This window comes from Osmia lignaria, unplaced genomic scaffold, assembly GCF_051020975.1.
Source record: "Osmia lignaria lignaria isolate PbOS001 unplaced genomic scaffold, iyOsmLign1 scaffold0001, whole genome shotgun sequence".
Lineage (NCBI taxonomy): Eukaryota > Metazoa > Arthropoda > Insecta > Hymenoptera > Megachilidae > Osmia > Osmia lignaria.
Window position 1 is genome coordinate 9,698,272 of NW_027478158.1, and position 26,534 is coordinate 9,724,805.

Below are 26,534 nucleotides of genomic sequence, written 5' to 3' on the forward strand. Positions count from 1 at the left end.
CAAAGAAAGAGGCCACGGTGTTTCTGTACCTCTATTATGTTGGTGCAGCTTCGGAACTGTTAAATATCTTGATATATCTCGAGAACTACGCAGCTGATCAAAAAATATCATAGAACAAAAAGAGTAGGAAACTTAATTCTCTACAAAAAAGGTCTCTTAACATTTTGCCATAGCTCGCTTCGTTTCCGAGATATTTGCAGATTTATCTCAAGGGAAGCGGCCTGACGGACATATTTTGAGATATTTCTTCTTCTTGTTGTTCTTCTTCTGCACAGCTAAGCTGGAAGTGGCATTTGCAGCTCGCAATAGTACAGAGTTACCTCAAAGAAAGGGGCCACGGTGTTTCTGTATCTCTATTATGTTGGTGCGGCTTTTGAACTTTTAAATATCTTGATATATCTCGAGAACTACGCATCTGATCAAAAAATATCATACAACGTAAAAAGTAGGAAACTTAATTCTCTACAAAAAAGGTCTCTTAACATTTTGCCATAGCTCGCTTCGTTTCCGAGATATTTGCAGATTTATCTCAAGGGAAGGGGCCTGACGGACATATTTCGAGATATTTCTTCTTCTTGTTGTTCTTCTTCTGCACAGCTAAGCTGGAAGTGGCATTTGCAGTTCGCAATAGTGCAGAGTTATCTCAAAGAAAGGGGCCACGGTGTTTCTGTATCTCTATTATGTTGGTGCGGCTTCGGAACTTTTAAATATCTCGATATATCTCGAAAACTACGCTTCTGATCAAAAAATATCATAGAACGTAAATTATAGGAAACATAATTCTCTACAAGAAAGGTCTCTTAACATTTTGCCATAGCTCGCTTCGTTTCCGAGATATTGGCAGATTTATCTCAAGGGAAGGGGCCTGACGGACATATTTCGAGATATTTCTTCTTCTTGTTGTTCTTCTTCTGCACAGCTAAGCTGGAAGTGGCATTTGCGGCTCGCACTAGTGCAGAGTTATCTCAAAGAAAGGGGCCACGGTGTTTCTGTACCTCTATTATGTTGGTGCGGCTTCGGAACTTTTAAATATCTCGATATATCTCGCAAACTACGCTTCTGATCAAAAAATATCATAGAACATAAATTGTAGGAAACATAATTCTCTACAAAAAAGGTCTCTTAACATTTTGCCATAGCTCGCTTCGTTTCCGAGATATTTGCAGATATATCTCAAGGGAAGGGGCCTGACGGACATATTTCGAGATATTTCTTCTTGTTGTTCTTCTTCTGCACAGCTAAGCTGGAAGTGGCATTTGCAGCTCGCAATAGTGCAGAGTTATCTCAAAGAAAGGGGCCACGGTGTTTCTGTATCTCTATTATGTTGGTGCGGCTTCGGAACTTTTAAATATCTTGATATATCTCGAGAACTACGCATCTGATCAAAAAATATCATAGAACATAAAACGTAGGAAACTTAATTCTCTACAAAAAAGGTGTCTTAACATTTTGCCATAGCTCGCTTCGTTTCCGAGATATTTGCAGATTTATCTCAAGGGAAGGGGCCTGACGGACATATTTCGAGATATTTCTTCTTCTTGTTGTTCTTCTTCTGCACAGCTAAGCTGGAAGTGGCATTTACGGCTCGCACTAGTGCAGAGTTATCTCAAAGAAAGGGGCCACGGTGTTTCTGTACCTCTATTATGTTGGTGCGGCTTCGGAACTTTTAAATATCTCGATATATCTCGAAAACTACGCTTCTGATCAAAAAATATCATAGAACATAAATTGTAGGAAACATAATTCTCTACAAAAAATGTCTCTTAACATTTTGCCATAGCTCGGTTCGTTTCCGAGATATTTGCAGATATATCTCAAGGGACGGGGCCTGACGGACATATTTCGAGATATTTCTTCTTCTTGTTGTTCTTCTTCTGCACAGCTAAGCTGGAAGTGGCATTTGCAGCTCGCAATAGTGCAGAGTTATCTCAAAGAAAGGGGCCACGGTGTTTCTGTATCTCTATTATGTTGGTGCGGCTTCGGAACTTTTAAATATCTTGATATATCTCGAGAACTACGCATCTGATCAAAAAATATCATAGAACATAAAACGTAGGAAACTTAATTCTCTACAAAAAAGGTGTCTTAACATTTTGCCATAGCTCGCTTCGTTTCCGAGATATTTGCAGATTTATCTCAAGGGAAGGGGCCTGACGGACATATTTCGAGATATTTCTTCTTCTTGTTGTTCTTCTTCTGCACAGCTAAGCTGGAAGTGGCATTTACGGCTCGCACTAGTGCAGAGTTATCTCAAAGAAAGGGGCCACGGTGTTTCTGTACCTCTATTATGTTGGTGCGGCTTCGGAACTTTTAAATATCTCGATATATCTCGAAAACTACGCTTCTGATCAAAAAATATCATAGAACATAAATTGTAGGAAACATAATTCTCTACAAAAAATGTCTCTTAACATTTTGCCATAGCTCGGTTCGTTTCCGAGATATTTGCAGATATATCTCAAGGGACGGGGCCTGACGGACATATTTCGAGATATTTCTTCTTCTTGTTGTTCTTCTTCTGCACAGCTAAGCTGGAAGTGGCATTTGCAGCTCGCAATAGTGCAGAGTTATCTCAAAGAAAGGGGCCACGGTGTTTCTGTATCTCTATTATGTTGGTGCGGCTTCGGAACTTTTAAATATCTTGATATATCTCGAGAACTACGCATCTGATCAAAAAATATCATAGAACATAAAAAGTAGGAAACTTAATTCTCTACAAAAAAGGTCTCTTAACATTTTGCCATAGCTCGCTTCGTTTCCGAGATATTTGCAGATTTATCTCAAGGGAAGGAGCCTGACGGACATATTTCGAGATATTTCTTCTTGTTGTTCTTCTTCTGCACAGCTAAGCTGGAAGTGGCATTTGCGGCTCGCACTAGTGCAGAGTTATCTCAAAGAAAGGGGCCACGGTGTTTCTGTATCTCTATTATGTTGGTGCGGCTTCGGAACTTTTAAATATCTCGATATATCTCGAAAACTACGCTTCTGATCAAATAATATCATAGAACATAAATTATAGGAAACATAATTCTCTACAAAAAACGTCGCTTAACATTTTGGCATAGCTCGCTTCGTTTCCAAGATATTTGCAGATTTATCTCAAGGGAAGGGGCCTGACGGACATATTTCGAGATATTTCTTCTTCTTGTTGTTCTTCTTCTGCACAGCTAAACTGGAAGTGGCATTTGCAGTTCGCAATAGTGCAGAGTTATCTCAAAGAAAGGGGCCACGGTGTTTCTGTATCTCTATTATGTTGGTGCGGCTTCGGAACTTTTAAATATCTCGATATATCTCGAAAACTACGCTTCTGATCAAAAAATATCATAGAACATAAATTATAGGAAACATAATTCTCTACAAAAAAGGTCTCTTAACATTTTGCCATAGCTCGCTTGGTTTCCGAGATATTTGCAGATTTATCTCAAGGGATGAGGCCTGACGGACATATTTCGAGATATTTCTTCTTCTTGTTGTTCTTCTCCTGCACAGCTAAGCTGGAAGTGACATTTGCAGCTCGCAGTAGTGCAGAGTTATCTCAAAGAAAGAGGCCACGGTGTTTCTGTACCTCTATTATGTTGGTGCAGCTTCGGAACTGTTAAATATCTTGATATATCTCGAGAACTACGCTTCTGATCAAAAAATATCATAGAACATGAAAAGTAGGAAACTTAATTCTCTACAAAAAAGGTATCTTAACATTTTGCCATAGCTCGCTTCGTTTCCGATATATTTGCAGATTTATCTCAAGGGAAGGGGCCTGACGCACATATTTCGAGATATTTCTTCTTCTTGTTGTTCTTCTTCTGCACAGCTAAGCTAGAAGTGGCATTTGCAGTTCGCAATAGTGCAGAGTTATCTCAAAGAAAGGGGCCACGGTGTTTCTGTATCTCTATTATGTTGGTGCGGCTTCGGAACTTTTAAATATCTCGATATATCTCGAAAACTACGCTTCTGATCAAAAAATATCATAGAACATAAATTATAGGAAACATAATTCTCTACAAGAAAGGTCTCTCAACATTTTGCCATAGCTCGCTTCGTTTCCGAGATATTTGCTGATTTATTTCAAGGGAAGGGGCCTGACGGACCTATTTCGAGATATTTCTTCTTCTTCTTGTTCTTCTCCTGCACAGCTAAGCTGGAAGTGACATTTGCAGCTCGCAGTAGTGCAGAGTTATCTCAAAGAAAGAGGCCACGGTGTTTCTGTACCTCTATTATGTTGGTGCAGCTTCGGAACTGTTAAATATCTTGATATATCTCGAGAACTACGCACCTGATCAAAAAATATCATAGAACAAAAAGAGTAGGAAACTTAATTCTCTACAAAAAAGGTCTCTTAACATTTTGCCATAGCTCGCTTCGTTTCCGAGATATTTGCAGATTTATCTCAAGGGAAGCGGCCTGACGGACATATTTTGAGATATTTCTTCTTCTTGTTGTTCTTCTTCTGCACAGCTAAGCTGGAAGTGGCATTTGCAGCTCGCAATAGTACAGAGTTACCTCAAAGAAAGGGGCCACGGTGTTTCTGTATCTCTATTATGTTGGTGCGGCTTTTGAACTTTTAAATATCTTGATATATCTCGAGAACTACGCATCTGATCAAAAAATATCATACAACGTAAAAAGTAGGAAACTTAATTCTCTACAAAAAAGGTCTCTTAACATTTTGCCATAGCTCGCTTCGTTTCCGAGATATTTGCAGATTTATCTCAAGGGAAGGGGCCTGACGGACATATTTCGAGATATTTCTTCTTCTTGTTGTTCTTCTTCTGCACAGCTAAGCTGGAAGTGGCATTTGCAGTTCGCAATAGTGCAGAGTTATCTCAAAGAAAGGGGCCACGGTGTTTCTGTATCTCTATTATGTTGGTGCGGCTTCGGAACTTTTAAATATCTCGATATATCTCGAAAACTACGCTTCTGATCAAAAAATATCATAGAACGTAAATTATAGGAAACATAATTCTCTACAAGAAAGGTCTCTTAACATTTTGCCATAGCTCGCTTCGTTTCCGAGATATTGGCAGATTTATCTCAAGGGAAGGGGCCTGACGGACATATTTCGAGATATTTCTTCTTCTTGTTGTTCTTCTTCTGCACAGCTAAGCTGGAAGTGGCATTTGCGGCTCGCACTAGTGCAGAGTTATCTCAAAGAAAGGGGCCACGGTGTTTCTGTACCTCTATTATGTTGGTGCGGCTTCGGAACTTTTAAATATCTCGATATATCTCGCAAACTACGCTTCTGATCAAAAAATATCATAGAACATAAATTGTAGGAAACATAATTCTCTACAAAAAAGGTCTCTTAACATTTTGCCATAGCTCGCTTCGTTTCCGAGATATTTGCAGATATATCTCAAGGGAAGGGGCCTGACGGACATATTTCGAGATATTTCTTCTTGTTGTTCTTCTTCTGCACAGCTAAGCTGGAAGTGGCATTTGCAGCTCGCAATAGTGCAGAGTTATCTCAAAGAAAGGGGCCACGGTGTTTCTGTATCTCTATTATGTTGGTGCGGCTTCGGAACTTTTAAATATCTTGATATATCTCGAGAACTACGCATCTGATCAAAAAATATCATAGAACATAAAACGTAGGAAACTTAATTCTCTACAAAAAAGGTGTCTTAACATTTTGCCATAGCTCGCTTCGTTTCCGAGATATTTGCAGATTTATCTCAAGGGAAGGGGCCTGACGGACATATTTCGAGATATTTCTTCTTCTTGTTGTTCTTCTTCTGCACAGCTAAGCTGGAAGTGGCATTTACGGCTCGCACTAGTGCAGAGTTATCTCAAAGAAAGGGGCCACGGTGTTTCTGTACCTCTATTATGTTGGTGCGGCTTCGGAACTTTTAAATATCTCGATATATCTCGAAAACTACGCTTCTGATCAAAAAATATCATAGAACATAAATTGTAGGAAACATAATTCTCTACAAAAAATGTCTCTTAACATTTTGCCATAGCTCGGTTCGTTTCCGAGATATTTGCAGATATATCTCAAGGGACGGGGCCTGACGGACATATTTCGAGATATTTCTTCTTCTTGTTGTTCTTCTTCTGCACAGCTAAGCTGGAAGTGGCATTTGCAGCTCGCAATAGTGCAGAGTTATCTCAAAGAAAGGGGCCACGGTGTTTCTGTATCTCTATTATGTTGGTGCGGCTTCGGAACTTTTAAATATCTTGATATATCTCGAGAACTACGCATCTGATCAAAAAATATCATAGAACATAAAACGTAGGAAACTTAATTCTCTACAAAAAAGGTGTCTTAACATTTTGCCATAGCTCGCTTCGTTTCCGAGATATTTGCAGATTTATCTCAAGGGAAGGGGCCTGACGGACATATTTCGAGATATTTCTTCTTCTTGTTGTTCTTCTTCTGCACAGCTAAGCTGGAAGTGGCATTTACGGCTCGCACTAGTGCAGAGTTATCTCAAAGAAAGGGGCCACGGTGTTTCTGTACCTCTATTATGTTGGTGCGGCTTCGGAACTTTTAAATATCTCGATATATCTCGAAAACTACGCTTCTGATCAAAAAATATCATAGAACATAAATTGTAGGAAACATAATTCTCTACAAGAAATGTCTCTTAACATTTTGCCATAGCTCGGTTCGTTTCCGAGATATTTGCAGATATATCTCAAGGGACGGGGCCTGACGGACATATTTCGAGATATTTCTTCTTCTTGTTGTTCTTCTTCTGCACAGCTAAGCTGGAAGTGGCATTTGCAGCTCGCAATAGTGCAGAGTTATCTCAAAGAAAGGGGCCACGGTGTTTCTGTATCTCTATTATGTTGGTGCGGCTTCGGGACTTTTAAATATCTTGATATATCTCGAGAACTACGCATCTGATCAAAAAATATCATAGAACATAAAAAGTAGGAAACTTAATTCTCTACAAAAAAGGTCTCTTAACATTTTGCCATAGCTCGCTTCGTTTCCGAGATATTTGCAGATTTATCTCAAGGGAAGGAGCCTGACGGACATATTTCGAGATATTTCTTCTTGTTGTTCTTCTTCTGCACAGCTAAGCTGGAAGTGGCATTTGCGGCTCGCACTAGTGCAGAGTTATCTCAAAGAAAGGGGCCACGGTGTTTCTGTATCTCTATTATGTTGGTGCGGCTTCGGAACTTTTAAATATCTCGATATATCTCGAAAACTACGCTTCTGATCAAATAATATCATAGAACATAAATTATAGGAAACATAATTCTCTACAAAAAACGTCGCTTAACATTTTGGCATAGCTCGCTTCGTTTCCAAGATATTTGCAGATATATCTCAAGGGAAGGGCCTGACGGACATATTTCGAGATATTTCTTCTTCTTGTTGTTCTTCTTCTGCACAGGTAAGCTGGAAGTGGCATTTGCGGCTCGCACTAGTGCAGAGTTATCTCAAAGAAAGGGGCCACGGTGTTTCTGTATTTCTATTATGTTGGTGCGGTTTCGGAACTTTTAAATATCTCGATATATCTCGAAAACTACGCTTCTGATCAAAAAATATCATAGAACATAAATTGTAGGAAACATAATTCTCTACAAAAAAGGTCTCTTAACATTTTGCCATAGCTCGCTTCGTTTCCGAGATGTTTGCAGATTTATCTCAAGGGAAGGGGCCTGACGGACATATTTCGAGATATTTCTTCTTCTTGTTGTTCTTCTTCTGCACAGCTAAACTGGAAGTGGCATTTCCAGCTCGCAATAGTGCAGAGTTATCTCAAAGAAAGGGGCCACGGTGTTTCTGTATCTCTATTATGTTGGTGCGGCTTCGGAACTTTTAAATATCTTGATATATCTCGAGAACTACGCATCTGATCAAAAAATATCATAGAACATAAAAAGTAGGAAACTTAATTCTCTACAAAAAAGGTCTCTTAACATTTTGCCATAGCTCGCTTCGTTTCCGAGATATTTGCAGATTTATCTCAAGGGAAGGGGCCTGACGGACATATTTCGAGATATTTCTTCTTCTTGTTGTTCTTCTTCTGCACAGCTAAACTGGAAGTGGCGTTTCGAGCTCGCAATAGTGCAGAGTTATCTCAAAGAAAGGGGCCACGGTGTTTCTGTATCTCTATTATGTTGGTGCGGCTTCGGAACTTTTAAATATCTTGATATATCTCGAGAACTACGCATCTGATCAAAAAATATCATAGAACATAAAAAGTAGGAAACTTAATTCTCTACAAAAAAGGTCTCTTAACATTTTGCCATAGCTCGCTTCGTTTCCGAGATATTTGCAGATATATCTCAAGGGAAGGGGCCTGACGGACATATTTCGAGATATTTTTTCTTCTTGTTGTTCTTCTTCTGCACAGCTAAGCTGGAAGTGGCATTTGCAGCTCGCAATCGTGCAGAGTTATCTCAAAGAAAGGGGCCACGGTGTTTCTGTATATCTATTATGTTGGTGCGGCTTCGGAACTTTTAAATATCTTGATATATCTCGAGAACTACGCATCTGATCAAAAAATATCATAAAACGTAAAAAGTAGGAAACTTAATTCTCTACAAAAAAGGTCTCTTAACATTTTGCCATAGCTCGCTTCGTTTCCGAGATATTTGCAGATTTATCTCAAGGGAAGGGGCCTGACGGACATATTTCGAGATATTTGTTCTTCTTGTTGTTCTTCTTCTGCACAGCTAAACTGGAAGTGGCATTTCCAGCTCGCAATAGTGCAGAGTTATCTCAAAGAAAGGGGCCACGGTGTTTCTGTATCTCTATTATGTTGGTGCGGCTTCGGAACTTTTAAATATCTTGATATATCTCGAGAACTACGCATCTGATCAAAAAATATCATAGAACATAAAAAGTAGGAAACTTAATTCTCTACAAAAAAGATCTCTTAACATTGAGCCATAGCTCGCTTCGTTTCCGAGATATTTGCAGATTTATCTGAAGGGAAGGGGCCTGACGGACATATTTCGAGATATTTCTTCTTGTTGTTCTTCTTCTGCACAGCTAAGCTGGAAGTGGCATTTGCGGCTCGCACTAGTGCAGAGTTATCTCAAAGAAAGGGGCCACGGTGTTTCTGTATCTCTATTATGTTGGTGCGGCTTCGGAACTTTTAAATATCTCGATATATCTCGAAAACTACGCTTCTGATCAAAAAATATCATAGAACATAAATTGTAGGAAACATAATTCTCTACAAAAAACGTCTCTTAACATTTTGCCATAGCTCGCTTCGTTTCCGAGATATTTGCAGATTCAGCTCAAAGTAACGGGCCTGACGGACATATTTCGAGATATTTCTTCTTCTTGTTGTTCTTCTTCTGCACAGCTAAGCTGGAAGTGGCATTTGCGGCTCGCACTAGTGCAGAGTTATCTCAAAGAAAGGGGCCACGGTGTTTCTGTATTTCTATTATGTTGGTGCGGTTTCGGAACTTTTAAATATCTCGATATATCTCGAAAACTACGCTTCTGATCAAAAAATATCATAGAACATAAATTGTAGGAAACATAATTCTCTACAAAAAAGGTCTCTTAACATTTTACCATAGCTCCCTTCGTTTCCGAGATGTTTGCAGATTTATCTCAAGGGAAGGGGCCTGACGGACATATTTCGAGGTATCTCTTCTTCTTGTTGTTCTTCTTCTGCACAGCTAAACTGGAAGTGGCATTTCCAGCTCGCAATAGTGCAGAGTTATCTCAAAGAAAGGGGCCACGGTGTTTCGGTATCTCTATTATGTTGGTGCGGCTTCGGAACTTTTAAATATCTTGATATATCTCGAGAACTACGCATCTGATCAAAAAATATCATAGAACATAAAAAGTAGGAAACTTAATTCTCTACAAAAAAGGTCTCTTAACATTTTGCCATAGCTCGCTTCGTTTCCGAGATATTTGCAGATTTATCTCAAGGGAAGGGGCCTGACGGACATATTTCGAGATATTTCTTCTTCTTGTTGTTCTTCTTCTGCACAGCTAAACTGGAAGTGGCGTTTCGAGCTCGCAATAGTGCAGAGTTATCTCAAAGAAAGGGGCCACGGTGTTTCTGTATCTCTATTATGTTGGCGCGGCTTCGGAACTTTTAAATATCTTGATATATCTCGAGAACTACGCATCTGATAAAAAAATATCGTAGAACATAAAAAGTAGGAAACTTAATTCTCTACAAATAAAGTCTCATAACATTTTGCCATAGCTCGCTTCGTTTCCGAGATATTTGCAGATTTATCTCAAGGGAAGGGGCCTGACGGACATATTTCGAGATATTTCTTCTTCTTGTTGTTCTTCTTCTGCACAGCTAAGCTGGAAGTGGCATTTGCAGCTCGCAATAGTGCAGAGTTATCTCAAAGAAAGGGGCCACGGTGTTTCTGTATCTCTATTATGTTGGTGCGGCTTCGGAACTTTTAAATATCTTGATATATCTCGAGAACTACGCATCTGATCAAAAAATATCATAGAACATAAAAAGTAGGAAACTTAATTCTCTACAAAAAAGGTCTCTTAACATTTTGCCATAGCTCGCTTCGTTTCCGAGATATTTGCAGATATATCTCAAGGGAAGGGGCCTGACGGACATATTTCGAGATATTTTTTCTTCTTGTTGTTCTTCTTCTGCACAGCTAAGCTGGAAGTGGCGTTTGCAGCTCGCAATCGTGCAGAGTTATCTCAAAGAAAGGGGCCACGGTGTTTCCGTAACTCTATTATGTTGGTGCAGCTTCGGAACTTTTAAATATCTTGATATATCTCGAGATCTACGCATCTGATCAAAAAATATCATAGAACATAAAAAGTAGGAAACTTAATTCTCTACAAAAAAGGTCTCTTAACATTTTGCCATAGCTCGCTTCGTTTCCGAGATATTTGCAGATTTATCTCAAGGGAAGGGGCCTGACGGACATATTTCGAGATATTTCTTCTTCTTGTTGTTCTTCTTCTGCACAGCTAAGCTGGAAGTGGCATTTGCAGCTCGCAATAGTGCAGAGTTATCTCAAAGAAAGGGGCCACGGTGTTTCTGTATCTCTATTATGTTGGTGCGGCTTCGGAACTTTTAAATATCTTGATATATCTCGAGAACTACGCATCTGATCAAAAAATATCATAGAACATGAAAAGTAGGAAACTTAATTCTCTACAAAAAAGGTCGCTTAACATTTTGCCATAGCTCGCTTCGTTTCCGAGATATTTGCAGATTTATCTCAAGGGAAGGGGCCTGACGAACATATTTCGAGATATTTCTTCTTGTTGTTCTTCTTCTGCACAGCTAAGCTGGAAGTGGCATTTGCGGCTTGCACTAGTGCAGAGTTATCTCAAAGAAAGGGGCCACGGTGTTTCTGTATCTCTATTATGTTGGTGCGGCTTCGGAACTTTTAAATATCTCGATATATCTCGAAAACTACGCTTCTGATCAAAAAATATCATAGAACATAAATTGTAGGAAACATAATTCTCTACAAAAAAGGTCTCTTAACATTTTGCCATAGCTCGCTTCGTTTCCGAGATGTTTGCAGATTTATCTCAAGGGAAGGGGCCTGACGGACATATTTCGAGGTATCTCTTCTTCTTGTTGTTCTTCTTCTGCACAGCTAAACTGGAAGTGGCATTTCCAGCTCGCAATAGTGCAGAGTTATCTCAAAGAAAGGGGCCACGGTGTTTCTGTATCTCTATTATGTTGGTGCGGCTTCGGAACTTTTAAATATCTTGATATATCTCGAGAACTACGCATCTGATCAAAAAATATCATAGAACATAAAAAGTAGGAAACTTAATTCTCTACAAAAAAGGTCTCTTAACATTTTGCCATAGCTCGCTTCGTTTCCGAGATATTTGCAGATTTATCTCAAGGGAAGGGGCCTGACGGACATATTTCGAGATATTTCTTCTTCTTGTTGTTCTTCTTCTGCACAGCTAAGCTGGAAGTGGCATTTGCAGCTCGCAATAGTGCAGAGTTATCTCAAAGAAAGGGGCCACGGTGTTTCTGTATCTCTATTATGTTGGTGCGGCTTCGGAACTTTTAAATATCTTGATATATCTCGAGAACTACGCATCTGATCAAAAAATATCATAGAACATGAAAAGTAGGAAACTTAATTTTCTACAAAAAAGGTCTCTCAACATTTTGCCATAGCTCGCTTCGTTTCCGAGATATTTGCAGATTTATCTCAAGGGAAGGGGCCTGACGAACATATTTCGAGATATTTCTTCTTGTTGTTCTTCTTCTGCACAGCTAAGCTGGAAGTGGCATTTGCGGCTTGCACTAGTGCAGAGTTATCTCAAAGAAAGGGGCCACGGTGTTTCTGTATCTCTATTATGTTGGTGCGGCTTCGGAACTTTTAAATATCTCGATATATCTCGAAAACTACGCTTCTGATCAAAAAATATCATAGAACATAAATTGTAGGAAACATAATTCTCTACAAAAAACGTCTCTTAACATTTTGCCATAGCTCGCTTCGTTTCCGAGATATTTGCAGATTCAGCTCAAAGTAACGGGCCTGACGGACATATTTCGAGATATTTCTTCTTCTTGTTGTTCTTCTTCTGCACAGCTAAGCTGGAAGTGGCATTTGCAGCTCGCAATAGTGCAGAGTTATCTCAAAGAAAGGGGCCACGGTGTTTCTGTATCTCTATTATGTTGGTGCGGCTTCGGAACTTTTAAATATCTTGATATATCTCGAGAACTACGCATTTGATCAAAAAATATCATAGAACATAAAAAGTAGGAAACTTAATTCTCTACAAAAAAGGTCTGTTAACATTTTGCCATAGCTCGCTTCGTTTCCGAGATATTTGCAGATTTATCTCAAGGGTAGGGGCCTGACGGACATATTTCGAGATATTTCTTCTTCTTGTTGTTCTTCTTCTGCACACCTAAGCTGGAAGTGGCATTTGCAGCGCGCAATAGTGCAGAGTTATCTCAAAGAAAGGGGCCACGGTGTTTCTGTATCTCTATTATGTTGGTGCGGCTTCGGAACTTTTAAATATCTTGATATATCTCGAGAACTACGCATCTGATCAAAAAATATCATAGAACATAAAAAGTAGGAAACCTAATTTTCTACAAAAAAGGTCTCTTAACATTTTGCCGTAGCTCGCTTCGTTTCCGAGATATTTGCAGATTTATCTCAAGGGAAGGGGCCTGACGGACATATTTCGAGATATTTTTTCTTCTTGTTGTTCTTCTTCTGCACAGCTAAGCTGGAAGTGGCATTTGCAGCTCGCAATCGTGCAGAGTTATCTCAAAGAAAGGGGCCACGGTGTTTCTGTATATCTATTATGTTGGTGCGGCTTCGGAACTTTTAAATATCTTGATATATCTCGAGAACTACGCATCTGATCAAAAAATATCATAAAACGTAAAAAGTAGGAAACTTAATTCTCTACAAAAAAGGTCTCTTAACATTTTGCCATAGCTCGCTTCGTTTCCGAGATATTTGCAGATTTATCTCAAGGGAAGGGGCCTGACGGACATATTTCGAGATATTTCTTCTTCTTGTTGTTCTTCTTCTGCACAGCTAAACTGGAAGTGGCATTTCCAGCTCGCAATAGTGCAGAGTTATCTCAAAGAAAGGGGCCACGGTGTTTCTGTATCTCTATTATGTTGGTGCGGCTTCGGAACTTTTAAATATCTTGATATATCTCGAGAACTACGCATCTGATCAAAAAATATCATAGAACATAAAAAGTAGGAAACATAATTCTCTACAAAAAAGATCTCTCAACATTTTGCCATAGCTCGCTTCGTTTCCGAGATATTTGCAGATTTATCTCAAGGGAAGGGGCCTGACGGACATATTTCGAGATATTTCTTCTTCTTGTTGTTCTTCTTCTGCACAGCTAAGCTGGAAGTGGCATTTGCAGCTCGCAATAGTGCAGAGTTATCTCAAAGAAAGGGGCCACGGTGTTTCTGTATCTCTATTATGTTGGTGCGGCTTCGGAACTTTTAAATATCTTGATATATCTCGAGAACTACGCATCTGATCAAAAAATATCATAGAACATAAAACGTAGGAAACTTAATTCTCTACAAAAAAGGTCTCTTAACATTTTGCCATAGCTCGGTTCGTTTCCGAGATATTTGCAGATATATCTCAAGGGACGGGGCCTGACGGACATATTTCGAGATATTTCTTCTTCTTGTTGTTCTTCTTCTGCACAGCTAAGCTGGAAGTGGCATTTGCAGCTCGCAATCGTGCAGAGTTATCTCAAAGAAAGGGGCCACGGTGTTTCTGTATATCTATTATGTTGGTGCGGCTTCGGAACTTTTAAATATCTTGATATATCTCGAGAACTACGCATCTGATCAAAAAATATCATAAAACGTAAAAAGTAGGAAACTTAATTCTCTACAAAAAAGGTCTCTTAACATTTTGCCATAGCTCGCTTCGTTTCCGAGATATTTGCAGATTTATCTCAAGGGAAGGGGCCTGACGGACATATTTCGAGATATTTCTTCTTCTTGTTGTTCTTCTTCTGCACAGCTAAACTGGAAGTGGCGTTGCCAGCTCGCAATAGTGCAGAGTTATCTCAAAGAAAGGGGCCACGGTGTTTCTGTATCTCTATTATGTTGGTGCGGCTTCGGAACTTTTAAATATCTTGATATATCTCGAGAACTACGCATCTGATCGAAAAATATCGTAGAACATAAAAAGTAGGAAACTTAATTCTCTACAAATAAAGTCTCATATCATTTTGCCATAGCTCGCTTCGTTTCCGAGATATTTGCAGATTTATCTCAAGGGAAGGGGCCTGACGGACATATTTCGAGATATTTCTTCTTCTTGTTGTTCTTCTTCTGCACAGCTAAGCTGGAAGTGGCATTTGCAGCTCGCAATAGTGCAGAGTTATCTCAAAGAAAGGGGCCACGGTGTTTCTGTATCTCTATTATGTTGGTGCGGCTTCGGAACTTTTAAATATCTTGATATATCTCGAGAACTACGCATCTGATCAAAAAATATCATAGAACATAAAAAGTGGGAAACTTAATTCTCTACAAAAAAGGTCTCTTAACATTTTGCCATAGCTCGCTTCGTTTCCGAGATATTTGCAGATATATCTCAAGGGAAGGGGCCTGACGGACATATTTCTTCTTCTTGTTGTTCTTCTTCTGCACAGCTAAACTGGAAGTGGCGTTTCCAGCTCGCAATAGTGCAGAGTTATCTCAAAGAAAGGGGCCACGGTGTTTCTGTATCTCTATTATGTTGGTGCGGCTTCGGAACTTTTAAATATCTCGATATATCTCGAGAACTACGCATCTGATCAAAAAATACCGTAGAACATAAAAAGTAGGAAACTTAATTCTCTACAAATAAAGTCTCATAACATTTTGCCATAGCTCGCTTCGTTTCCGAGATATTTGCAGATTTATCTCAAGGGAAGGGGCCTGACGGACATATTTCGAGATATTTCTTCTTCTTGTTGTTCTTCTTCTGCACAGCTAAGCTGGAAGTGGCATTTGCAGCTGGCAATAGTGCAGAGTTATCTCAAAGAAAGGGGCCACGGTCTTTCTGTATCTCTATTATGTTGGTGCGGCTTCGGAACTTTTAAATATCTTGATATATCTCGAGAACTACGCATCTGATCAAAAAATATCACAGAACATAAAAAGTAGCAAACTTAATTCTCTACAAAAAAGGTCTCTTAACATTTTGCCATAGCTCGCTTCGTTTCCGAGATATTTGCAGATTTATCTCAAGGGAAGGGGCCTGACGGACATATTTCGAGATATTTCTTCTTGTTGTTCTTCTTCTGCACAGCTAAGCTGGAAGTGGCATTTGCGGCTCGCACTAGTGCAGAGTTATCTCAAAGAAAGGGGCCACGGTGTTTCTGTATCTCTATTATGTTGGTGCGGCTTCGGAACTTTTAAATATCTCGATATATCTCGAAAACTACGCTTCTGATCAAAAAATATCATACAACATAAATTGTAGGAAACACAATTCTCTACAAAAAAGCTCTCTTAACATTTTGGCATAGCTCGCTTCGTTTCCAAGATATTTGCAGATTTATCTCAAGGGAAGGGGCCTGACGAACATATTTCGAGATATTTCTTCTTGTTGTTCTTCTTCTGCACAGCTAAGCTGGAAGTGGCATTTGCGGCTCGCACTAGTGCAGAGTTATCTCAAAGAAAGGGGCCACGGTGTTTCTGTATCTCTATTACGTTGGTGCGGCTTCGAAACTTTTAAATATCTCGATATATCTCGAAAACTACGCTTCTGATCAAAAAATATCATAGAACATAAATTAGAAGGAAACATAATTCTCTACAAAAAACGTCTCTTAACATTTTGCCATAGCTCGCTTCGTTTCCGAGGTATTGGCAGATTCAGCTCAAAGTAACGGGCCTGACGGACATATTTCGAGATATTTCTTCTTCTTGTTGTTCTTCTTCTGCACAGCTAAACTGGAAGTGGCATTTGCAGCTCGCAATAGTGCAGAGTTATCTCAAAGAAAGGGGCCACGGTGTTTCTGTATCTCTATTATGTTGGTGCGGCTTCGGAACTTTTAAATATCTTGATATATCTCGAGAACTACGCATCTGATCAAAAAATATCATAGAACATAAAAAGTAGGAAACTTAATTCTCTACAAAAAAGGTCTCTTAACATTTTGCCATAGCTCGCTTCGTTTCCGAGATATTTGCAGATATATCTCAAGGGAAGGGGCCTGACGGACATATTTCGAGATATTTCTTCTTCTTGTTGTTCTTCTTCTGCACAGCTAAGCTGGAAGTGGCATTTGCAGCTCGCTAATAGTGCAGAGTTATCTCAAAGAAAGGGGCCACGGTGTTTCTGTATCTCTATTATGTTGGTGCGGCTTCGGAACTTTTAAATATCTTGATATATCTCGAGAACTACGCATCTGATCAAAAAATATCATAGAACATAAAACGTAGGAAACTTAATTCTCTACAAAAGAGGTCTCTTAACATTTTGCTATAGCTCGGGTCGTTTCCGAGATATTTGCAGATATATCTCAAGGGACGGGGCCTGACGGACATATTTCGAGATATTTCTTCTTCTTGTTGTTCTTCTTCTGCACAGCTAAGCTGGAAGTGGCATTTGCAGCTCGCAATAGTGCAGAGTTATCTCAAAGAAAGGGGCCACGGTGTTTCTGTATCTCTATTATGTTGGTGCGGCTTCGGAACTTTTAAATATCTTGATATATCTCGAGAACTACGCATCTGATCAAAAAATATCATAGAACATAAAACGTAGGAAACTTAATTCTCTACAAAAGAGGTCTCTTAACATTTTGCTATAGCTCGGGTCGTTTCCGAGATATTTGCAGATATATCTCAAGGGACGGGGCCTGACGGACATATTTCGAGATATTTCTTCTTCTTGTTGTTCTTCTTCTGCACAGCTAAGCTGGAAGTGGCATTTGCAGCTCGCAATAGTGCAGAGTTATCTCAAAGAAAGGGGCCACGGTGTTTCTGTATCTCTATTATGTTGGTGCGGCTTCGGAACTTTTAAATATCTTGATATATCTCGAGAACTACGCATCTGATCAAAAAATATCATAGAACATAAAAAGTAGGAAACTTAATTCTCTACAAAAAAGATCTCTGAACATTTTGCCATAGCTCGCTTCGTTTCCGAGATATTTGCAGGTTTATCTCAAGGGAAGGGGCCTGACGGACATATTTCGAGATATTTCTTCTTCTTGTTGTTCTTCTTCTGCACAGCTAAACTGGAAGTGGCGTTTCCAGCTCGCAATAGTGCAGAGTTATCTCAAAGAAAGGGGCCACGGTGTTTCTGTATCTCTATTATGTTGGTGCGGCTTCGGAACTTTTAAATATCTTGATATATCTCGAGAACTACGCATCTGATCAAAAAATATCATAGAACATAAAAAGTAGGAAACATAATTCTCTACAAAAAAGATCTCTTAACATTTTGCCATAGCTCGCTTCGTTTCCGAGATATTTGCAGATTTATCTCAAGGGAAGGGGCCTGACGGACATATTTCGAGATATTTCTTCTTCTTGTTGTTCTTCTTCTGCACAGCTAAACTGGAAGTGGCGTTTCCAGCTCGCAATAGTGCAGAATTATCTCAAAGAAAGGGGCCACGGTGTTTCTGTATCTCTATTATGTTGGTGCGGCTTCGGAACTTTTAAATATCTCGATATATCTCGAGAACTACGCATCTGATCAAAAAATACCGTAGAACATAAAAAGTAGGAAACTTAATTCTCTACAAATAAAGTCTCATAACATTTTGCCATAGCTCGCTTCGTTTCCGAGATATTTGCAGATTTATCTCAAGGGAAGGGGCCTGACGGACATATTTCGAGATATTTCTTCTTCTTGTTGTTCTTCTTCTGCACAGCTAAGCTGGAAGTGGCATTTGCAGCTGGCAATAGTGCAGAGTTATCTCAAAGAAAGGGGCCACGGTGTTTCTGTATCTCTATTATGTTGGTGCGGCTTCGGAACTTTTAAATATCTTGATATATCTCGAGAACTACGCATCTGATCAAAAAATATCACAGAAGATAAAAAGTAGGAAACTTAATTCTCTACAAAAAAGGTCTCTTAACATTTTGCCATAGCTCGCTTCGTTTCCGAGATATTTGCAGATTTATCTCAAGGGAAGGGGCCTGACGGACATATTTCGAGATATTTCTTCTTGTTGTTCTTCTTCTGCACAGCTAAGCTGGAAGTGGCATTTGCGGCTCGCACTAGTGCAGAGTTATCTCAAAGAAAGGGGCCACGGTGTTTCTGTATCTCTATTATGTTGGTGCGGCTTCGGAACTTTTAAATATCTCGATATATCTCGAAAACTACGCTTCTGATCAAAAAATATCATACAACATAAATTGTAGGAAACACAATTCTCTACAAAAAAGCTCTCTTAACATTTTGGCATAGCTCGCTTCGTTTCCAAGATATTTGCAGATTTATCTCAAGGGAAGGGGCCTGACGAACATATTTCGAGATATTTCTTCTTGTTGTTCTTCTTCTGCACAGCTAAGCTGGAAGTGGCATTTGCGGCTCGCACTAGTGCAGAGTTATCTCAAAGAAAGGGGCCACGGTGTTTCTGTATCTCTATTATGTTGGTGCGGCTTCGGAACTTTTAAATATCTCGATATATCTCGAAAACTACGCTTCTGATCAAAAAATATCATAGAACATAAATTGTAGGAAACATAATTCTCTACAAAAAACGTCTGTTAACATTTTGCCATAGCTCGCTTCGTTTCCGAGGTATTGGCAGATTCAGCTCAAAGTAACGGGCCTGACGGACATATTTCGAGATATTTCTTCTTCTTGTTGTTCTTCTTCTGCACAGCTAAGCTGGAAGTGGCATTTGCAGCTCGCAATAGTGCAGAGTTATCTCAAAGAAAGGGGCCACGGTGTTTCTGTATCTCTATTATGTTGGTGCGGCTTCGGAACTTTTAAATATCTTGATATATCTCGAGAACAACGCATCTGATCAAAAAATATCATAGGACATAAAAAGTAGGAAGCTTAATTCTCTACAAAAAAGATCTCTTAACATTTTGCCATAGCTCGCTTCGTTTCCGAGATATTTGCAGATTTATCTCAAGGGAAGGGGCCTGACGGACATATTTCGAGATATTTCTTCTTCTTGTTGTTCTTCTTCTGCACAGCTAAACTGGAAGTGGCGTTGCCAGCTCGCAATAGTGCAGAGTTATCTCAAAGAAAGGGGCCACGGTGTTTCTGTATCTCTATTATGTTGGTGCGGCTTCGGAACTTTTAAATATCTTGATATATCTCGAGAACTACGCATCTGATCGAAAAATATCGTAGAGCATAAAAAGTAGGAAACTTAATTCTCTACAAATAAAGTCTCATAACATTTTGCCATAGCTCGCTTCGTTTCCGAGATATTTGCAGATTTATCTCAAGGGAAGGGGCCTGACGGACATATTTCGAGATATTTCTTCTTCTTGTTGTTCTTCTTCTGCACAGCTAAGCTGGAAGTGGCATTTGCAGCTCGCAATAGTGCAGAGTTATCTCAAAGAAAGGGGCCACGGTGTTTCTGTATCTCTATTATGTTGGTGCGGCTTCGGAACTTTTAAATATCTTGATATATCTCGAGAACTACGCATCTGATCAAAAAATATTATAGAACATAAAAAGTAGGAAACTTAATTCTCTACAAAAAAGATCTCTTAACATTTTGCCATAGCTCGCTTCGTTTTCGAGATATTTGCAGATATATCTCAAGGGAAGGGGCCTGACGGACATATTTCGAGATATTTCTTCTTCTTGTTGTTCTTCTTCTGCACAGCTAAGCTGGAAGTGGCATTTGCAGCTCGCAATAGTGCAGAGTTATCTCAAAGAAAGGGGCCACGGTGTTTCTGTATCTCTATTATGTTGGTGCGGCTTCGGAACTTTTAAATATCTTGATATATCTCGAGAACTACGCATCTGATCAAAAAATATCATAGAACATAAAACGTAGGAAACTTAATTCTCTACAAAAAAGGTCTCTTAACATTTTGCCATAGCTCGGTTCGTTTCCGAGATATTTGCAGATATATCTCAAGGGACGGGGCCTGACGGACATATTTCGAGATATTTCTTCTTCTTGTTGTTCTTCTTCTGCACAGCTAAGCTGGAAGTGGCATTTGCAGCTCGCAATCGTGCAGAGTTATCTCAAAGAAAGGGGCCACGGTGTTTCTGTATATCTATTATGTTGGTGCGGCTTCGGAACTTTTAAATATCTTGATATATCTCGAGAACTACGCATCTGATCAAAAAATATCATAAAACGTAAAAAGTAGGAAACTTAATTCTCTACAAAAAAGGTCTCTTAACATTTTGCCATAGCTCGCTTCGTTTCCGAGATATTTGCAGATTTATCTCAAGGGAAGGGGCCTGACGGACATATTTCGAGATATTTCTTCTTCTTGTTGTTCTTCTTCTGCACAGCTAAACTGGAAGTGGCGTTGCCAGCTCGCAATAGTGCAGAGTTATCTCAAAGAAAGGGGCCACGGTGTTTCTGTATCTCTATTATGTTGGTGCGGCTTCGGAACTTTTAAATATCTTGATATATCTCGAGAACTACGCATCTGATCGAAAAATATCGTAGAACATAAAAAGTAGGAAACTTAATTCTCTACAAATAAAGTCTCATATCATTTTGCCATAGCTCGCTTCGTTTCCGAGATATTTGCAGATTTATCTCAAGGGAAGGGGCCTGACGGACATATTTCGAGATATTTCTTCTTCTTGTTGTTCTTCTTCTGCACAGCTAAGCTGGAAGTGGCATTTGCAGCTCGCAATAGTGCAGAGTTATCTCAAAGAAAGGGGCCACGGTGTTTCTGTATCTCTATTATGTTGGTGCGGCTTCGGAACTTTTAAATATCTTGATATATCTCGAGAACTACGCATCTGATCAAAAAATATCATAGAACATAAAAAGTGGGAAACTTAATTCTCTACAAAAAAGGTCTCTTAACATTTTGCCATAGCTCGCTTCGTTTCCGAGATATTTGCAGATATATCTCAAGGGAAGGGGCCTGACGGACATATTTCGAGATATTTTTTCTTCTTGTTGTTCTTCTTCTGCACAGCTAAGCTGGAAGTGGCATTTGCGGCTCGCACTAGTGCAGAGTTATCTCAAACAAAGGGGCCACGGTGTTTCTGTATCTCTATTATGTTGGTGCGGCTTCGGAACTTTTAAATATCTTGATATATCTCGAGAACTACGCATCTGATCAAAAAATATCATAGAACATAAAAAGTAGGAAACTTAATTCTCTACAAATAAAGTCTCTTAACATTTTGCCATAGCTCGCTTCGTTTCCGAGATATTTGCAGATTTATCTCAAGGGAAGGGGCCTGACGGCCATATTTCGAGATATTTGTTCTTCTTGTTGTTCTTCTTCTGCACAGCTAAGCTGGAAGTGGCATTTGCAGCTCGCAATAGTGCAGAGTTATCTCAAAGAAAGGGGCCACGGTGATTCTGTATCTCTATTATGTTGGTGCGGCTTCGGAACTTTTAAATATCTTGATATATCTCGAGAACTACGCATCTGATCAAAAAATATCATAGAACATAAAAAGTCGGAAACTTAATTCTCTACAAAAAAGGTCTCTTAACATTTTGCCATAGCTCGCTTCGTTTCCGAGATATTTGCAGATATATCTCAAGGGAAGGGGCCTGACGGACATATTTCGAGATATTTTTTCTTCTTGTTGTTCTTCTTCTGCACAGCTAAGCTGGAAGTGGCATTTGCAGCTCGCAATAGTGCAGAGTTATCTCAAAGAAAGGGGCCACGGTGTTTCTGTATCTCTATTATGTTGGTGCGGCTTCGGAACTTTTAAATATCTTGATATATCTCGAGAACTACGCATCTGATCAAAAAATATCATAGAACATAAAACGTAGGAAACTTAATTCTCTACAAAAAAGGTCTCTTAACATTTTGCCATAGCTCGCTTCGTTTCCGAGATATTTGCAGATTTATCTCAAGGGAAGGGGCCTGACGGACATATTTCGAGATATTTCTTCTTCTTGTTGTTCTTCTTCTGCACAGCTAAGCTGGAAGTGGCATTTGCAGCTCGCAATAGTGCAGAGTTATCTCAAAGAAAGGGGCCACGGTGATTCTGTATCTCTATTATGTTGGTGCGGCTTCGGAACTTTTAAATATCTTGATATATCTCGAGAACTACGCATCTGATCAAAAAATATCATACAACATAAAACGTAGGAAACTTAATTCTCTACAAAAAAGGTCTCTTAACATTTTGCCATAGCTCGCTTCGTTTCCGAGATATTTGCAGATTTATCTCAAGGGAAGGGGCCTGACGGACATATTTCGAGATATTTCTTCTTCTTGTTGTTCTTCTTCTGCACAGCTAAACTGGAAGTGGCGTTTCCAGCTCGCAATAGTGCAGAGTTATCTCAAAGAAAGGGGCCACGGTGTTTCTGTATCTCTATTATGTTGGTGCGGCTTCGGAACTTTTAAATATCTTGATATATCTCGAGAACTACGCATCTGATCAAAAAATATCGTAGAACTTAAAAAGTAGGAAACTTAATTCTCTACAAATAAAGTCTCATAACATTTTGCCATAGCTCGCTTCGTTTCCGAGATATTTGCAGATTTATCTCAAGGGAAGGGGCCTGACGGACATATTTCGAGATATTTCTTCTTCTTGTTGTTCTTCTTCTGCACAGCTAAGCTGGAAGTGGCATTTGCAGCTCGCAATAGTGCAGAGTTATCTCAAAGAAAGGGGCCACGGTGTTTCTGTATCTCTATTATGTTGGTGCGGTTTCGGAACTTTTAAATATCTCGATATATCTCGAAAACTACGCTTCTGATCAAAAAATATCATAGAACATAAATTATAGGAAACATAATTCTCTACAAAAAAGGTCTCTTAACATTTTGCCATAGCTCGCTTCGTTTCCGAGATATTTGCAGATATATCTCAAGGGAAGGGGCCTGACGGACATATTTCGAGATATTTCTTCTTCTTGTTGTTCTTCTTCTGCACAGCTAAGCTGGAAGTGGCATTTGCGGCTCGCACTAGTGCAGAGTTATCTCAAAGAAAGGGGCCACGGTGTTTCTATATCTCTATTATGTTGGTGCGGCTTCGGAACTTTTAAATATCTCGATATATCTCGAAAACTACGCTTCTGATCAAAAAATATCGTAGAACATAAATTGTAGGAAACATAATTGTCTACAAAAAATCTCTCTTAACATTTTGCCATAGCTCGCTTCGTTTCCGAGATATTTGCAGATTTATCTCAAGGGAAGGGGCCTGACGGACATATTTCGAGATATTTCTTCTTCTTGTTGTTCTTCTTCTGCACAGCTAAGCTGGAAGTGGCATTTGCAGCTCGCAATAGTGCAGAGTTATCTCAAAGAAAGGGGCCACGGTGTTTCTGTATCGCTATTATGTTGGTGCGGCTTCGGAACTTTTAAATAACTTGATATATCTCGAGAACTACGCATCTGATCAAAAAATATTATAGAACATAAAAAGTAGAAAAGTTAATTCTCTACAAAAAAGGTCTCTTAACATTTTGCCATAGCTCGGTTCGTTTCCGAGATATTTGCAGATATATCTCAAGGGACGGGGCCTGACGGACATATTTCGAGATATTTCTTCTTCTTGTTGTTCTTCTTCTGCACAGCTAAGCTGGAAGGGGCATTTGCCGCTCGCACTAGTGCAGAGTTATCTCAACGAAAGGGGCCACGGTGTTTCTGTACCTCTATTATGTTGGTGCGGCTTCGGAACTTTTAAATATCTCGATATATCTCGAAAACTACGCTTCTGATCAAAAAATATCGTAGAACATAAATTGTAGGAAACATAATTCTCTACAAAAAATGTCTCTTAACATTTTGCCATAGCTCGCTTCGTTTCCGAGATATTTGCAGATTTATCTCAAGGGAAGGGGCCTGACGGACATGTTTCGAGATATTTCTTCTTCTTGTTGTTCTTCTTCTGCACAGCTAAGCTGGAAGTGGCATTTGCGGCTCGCACTAGTGCAGAGTTATCTCAAAGAAAGGGGCCACGGTGTTTCTGTACCTCTATTATGTTGGGGCGGCTTCGGAACTTTTAAATATCTCGATATATCTCGAAAACTACGCTTCTGATCAAAAAATATCGTAGAACATAAATTGTAGGAAACATAATTCTCTACAAAAAATGTCTCTTAACATTTTGCCATAGCTCGCTTCGTTTCCGAGATGTTTGCAGATTTATCTCAAGGGAAGGGGCCTGACGGACATATTTCGAGATATTTCTTCTTCTTGTTGTTCTTCTTCTGCACAGCTAAGCTGGAAGTGGCATTTGCAGCTCGCAATAGTGCAGAGTTATCTCAAAGAAAGGGGCCACGGTGTTTCTGTATCTCTATTATGTTGGTGCGGCTTCGGAACTTTTAAATAACTTGATATATCTCGAGAACTACGCATCTGATCAGAAAATATCATAGAACATAAAAAGTAGAAAACTTAATTCTCTACAAAAAAGGTCTCTTAACATTTTGCCATAGCTCGGTTCGTTTCCGAGATCTTTGCAGATATATCTCAAGGGACGGGGCCTGACGGACATATTTCGAGATATTTCTTCTTCTTGTTGTTCTTCTTCTGCACAGCTAAGCTGGAAGTGGCATTTGCAGCTCGCAATAGTGCAGAGTTATCTCAAAGAAAGGGGCCACGGTGTTTCTGTATCTCTATTATGTTGGTGCGGCTTCGGAACTTTTAAATATCTCGATATATCTCGAAAACTACGATTCTGATCAAAAAATATCATAGAACATAAATTGTAGGAAACATAATTCTCTACAAAAAAGGTCTCTTAACATTTTGCCATAGCTCGCTTCGTTTCCGAGATATTTGCAGATTTATCTCAAGGGAAGGGGCCTGACGGACATGTTTCGAGATATTTCTTCTTCTTGTTGTTCTTCTTCTGCACAGCTAAGCTGGAAGTGGCATTTGCCGCTCGCACTAGTGCAGAGTTATCTCAACGAAAGGGGCCACGGTGTTTCTGTACCTCTATTATGTTGGTGCGGCTTCGGAACTTTTAAATATCTCGATATATCTCGAAAACTACGCTTCTGATCAAAAAATATCGTAGAACATAAATTGTAGGAAACATAATTCTCTACAAAAAATGTCTCTTAACATTTTGCCATAGCTCGCTTCGTTTCCGAGATATTTGCAGATTTATCTCAAGGGAAGGGGCCTGACGGACATGTTTCGAGATATTTCTTCTTCTTGTTGTTCTTCTTCTGCACAGCTAAGCTGGAAGTGGCATTTGCGGCTCGCACTAGTGCAGAGTTATCTCAAAGAAAGGGGCCACGGTGTTTCTGTACCTCTATTATGTTGGGGCGGCTTCGGAACTTTTAAATATCTCGATATATCTCGAAAACTACGCTTCTGATCAAAAAATATCGTAGAACATAAATTGTAGGAAACATAATTCTCTACAAAAAATGTCTCTTAACATTTTGCCATAGCTCGCTTCGTTTCCGAGATATTTGCAGATTTATCTCAAGGGAAGGGGCCTGACGGACATATTTCGAGATATTTCTTCTTCTTGTTGTTCTTCTTCTGCACAGCTAAGCTGGAAGTGGCATTTGCAGCTCGCAATAGTGCAGAGTTATCTCAAAGAAAGGGGCCACGGTGTTTCTGTATCTCTATTATGTTGGTGCGGCTTCGGAACTTTTAAATAACTTGATATATCTCGAGAACTACGCATCTGATCAAAAAATATCATAGAACATAAAAAGTAGAAAACTTAATTCTCTACAAAAAAGGTCTCTTAACATTTTGCCATAGCTCGGTTCGTTTCCGAGATCTTTGCAGATATATCTCAAGGGACGGGGCCTGACGGACATATTTCGAGATATTTCTTCTTCTTGTTGTTCTTCTTCTGCACAGCTAAGCTGGAAGTGGCATTTGCAGCTCGCAATAGTGCAGAGTTATCTCAAAGAAAGGGGCCACGGTGTTTCTGTATCTCTATTATGTTGGTGCGGCTTCGGAACTTTTAAATATCTCGATATATCTCGAAAACTACGCTTCTGATCAAAAAATATCATAGAACATAAATTGTAGGAAATATAATTCTCTACAAAAAAGGTCTCTTAACATTTTGCCATA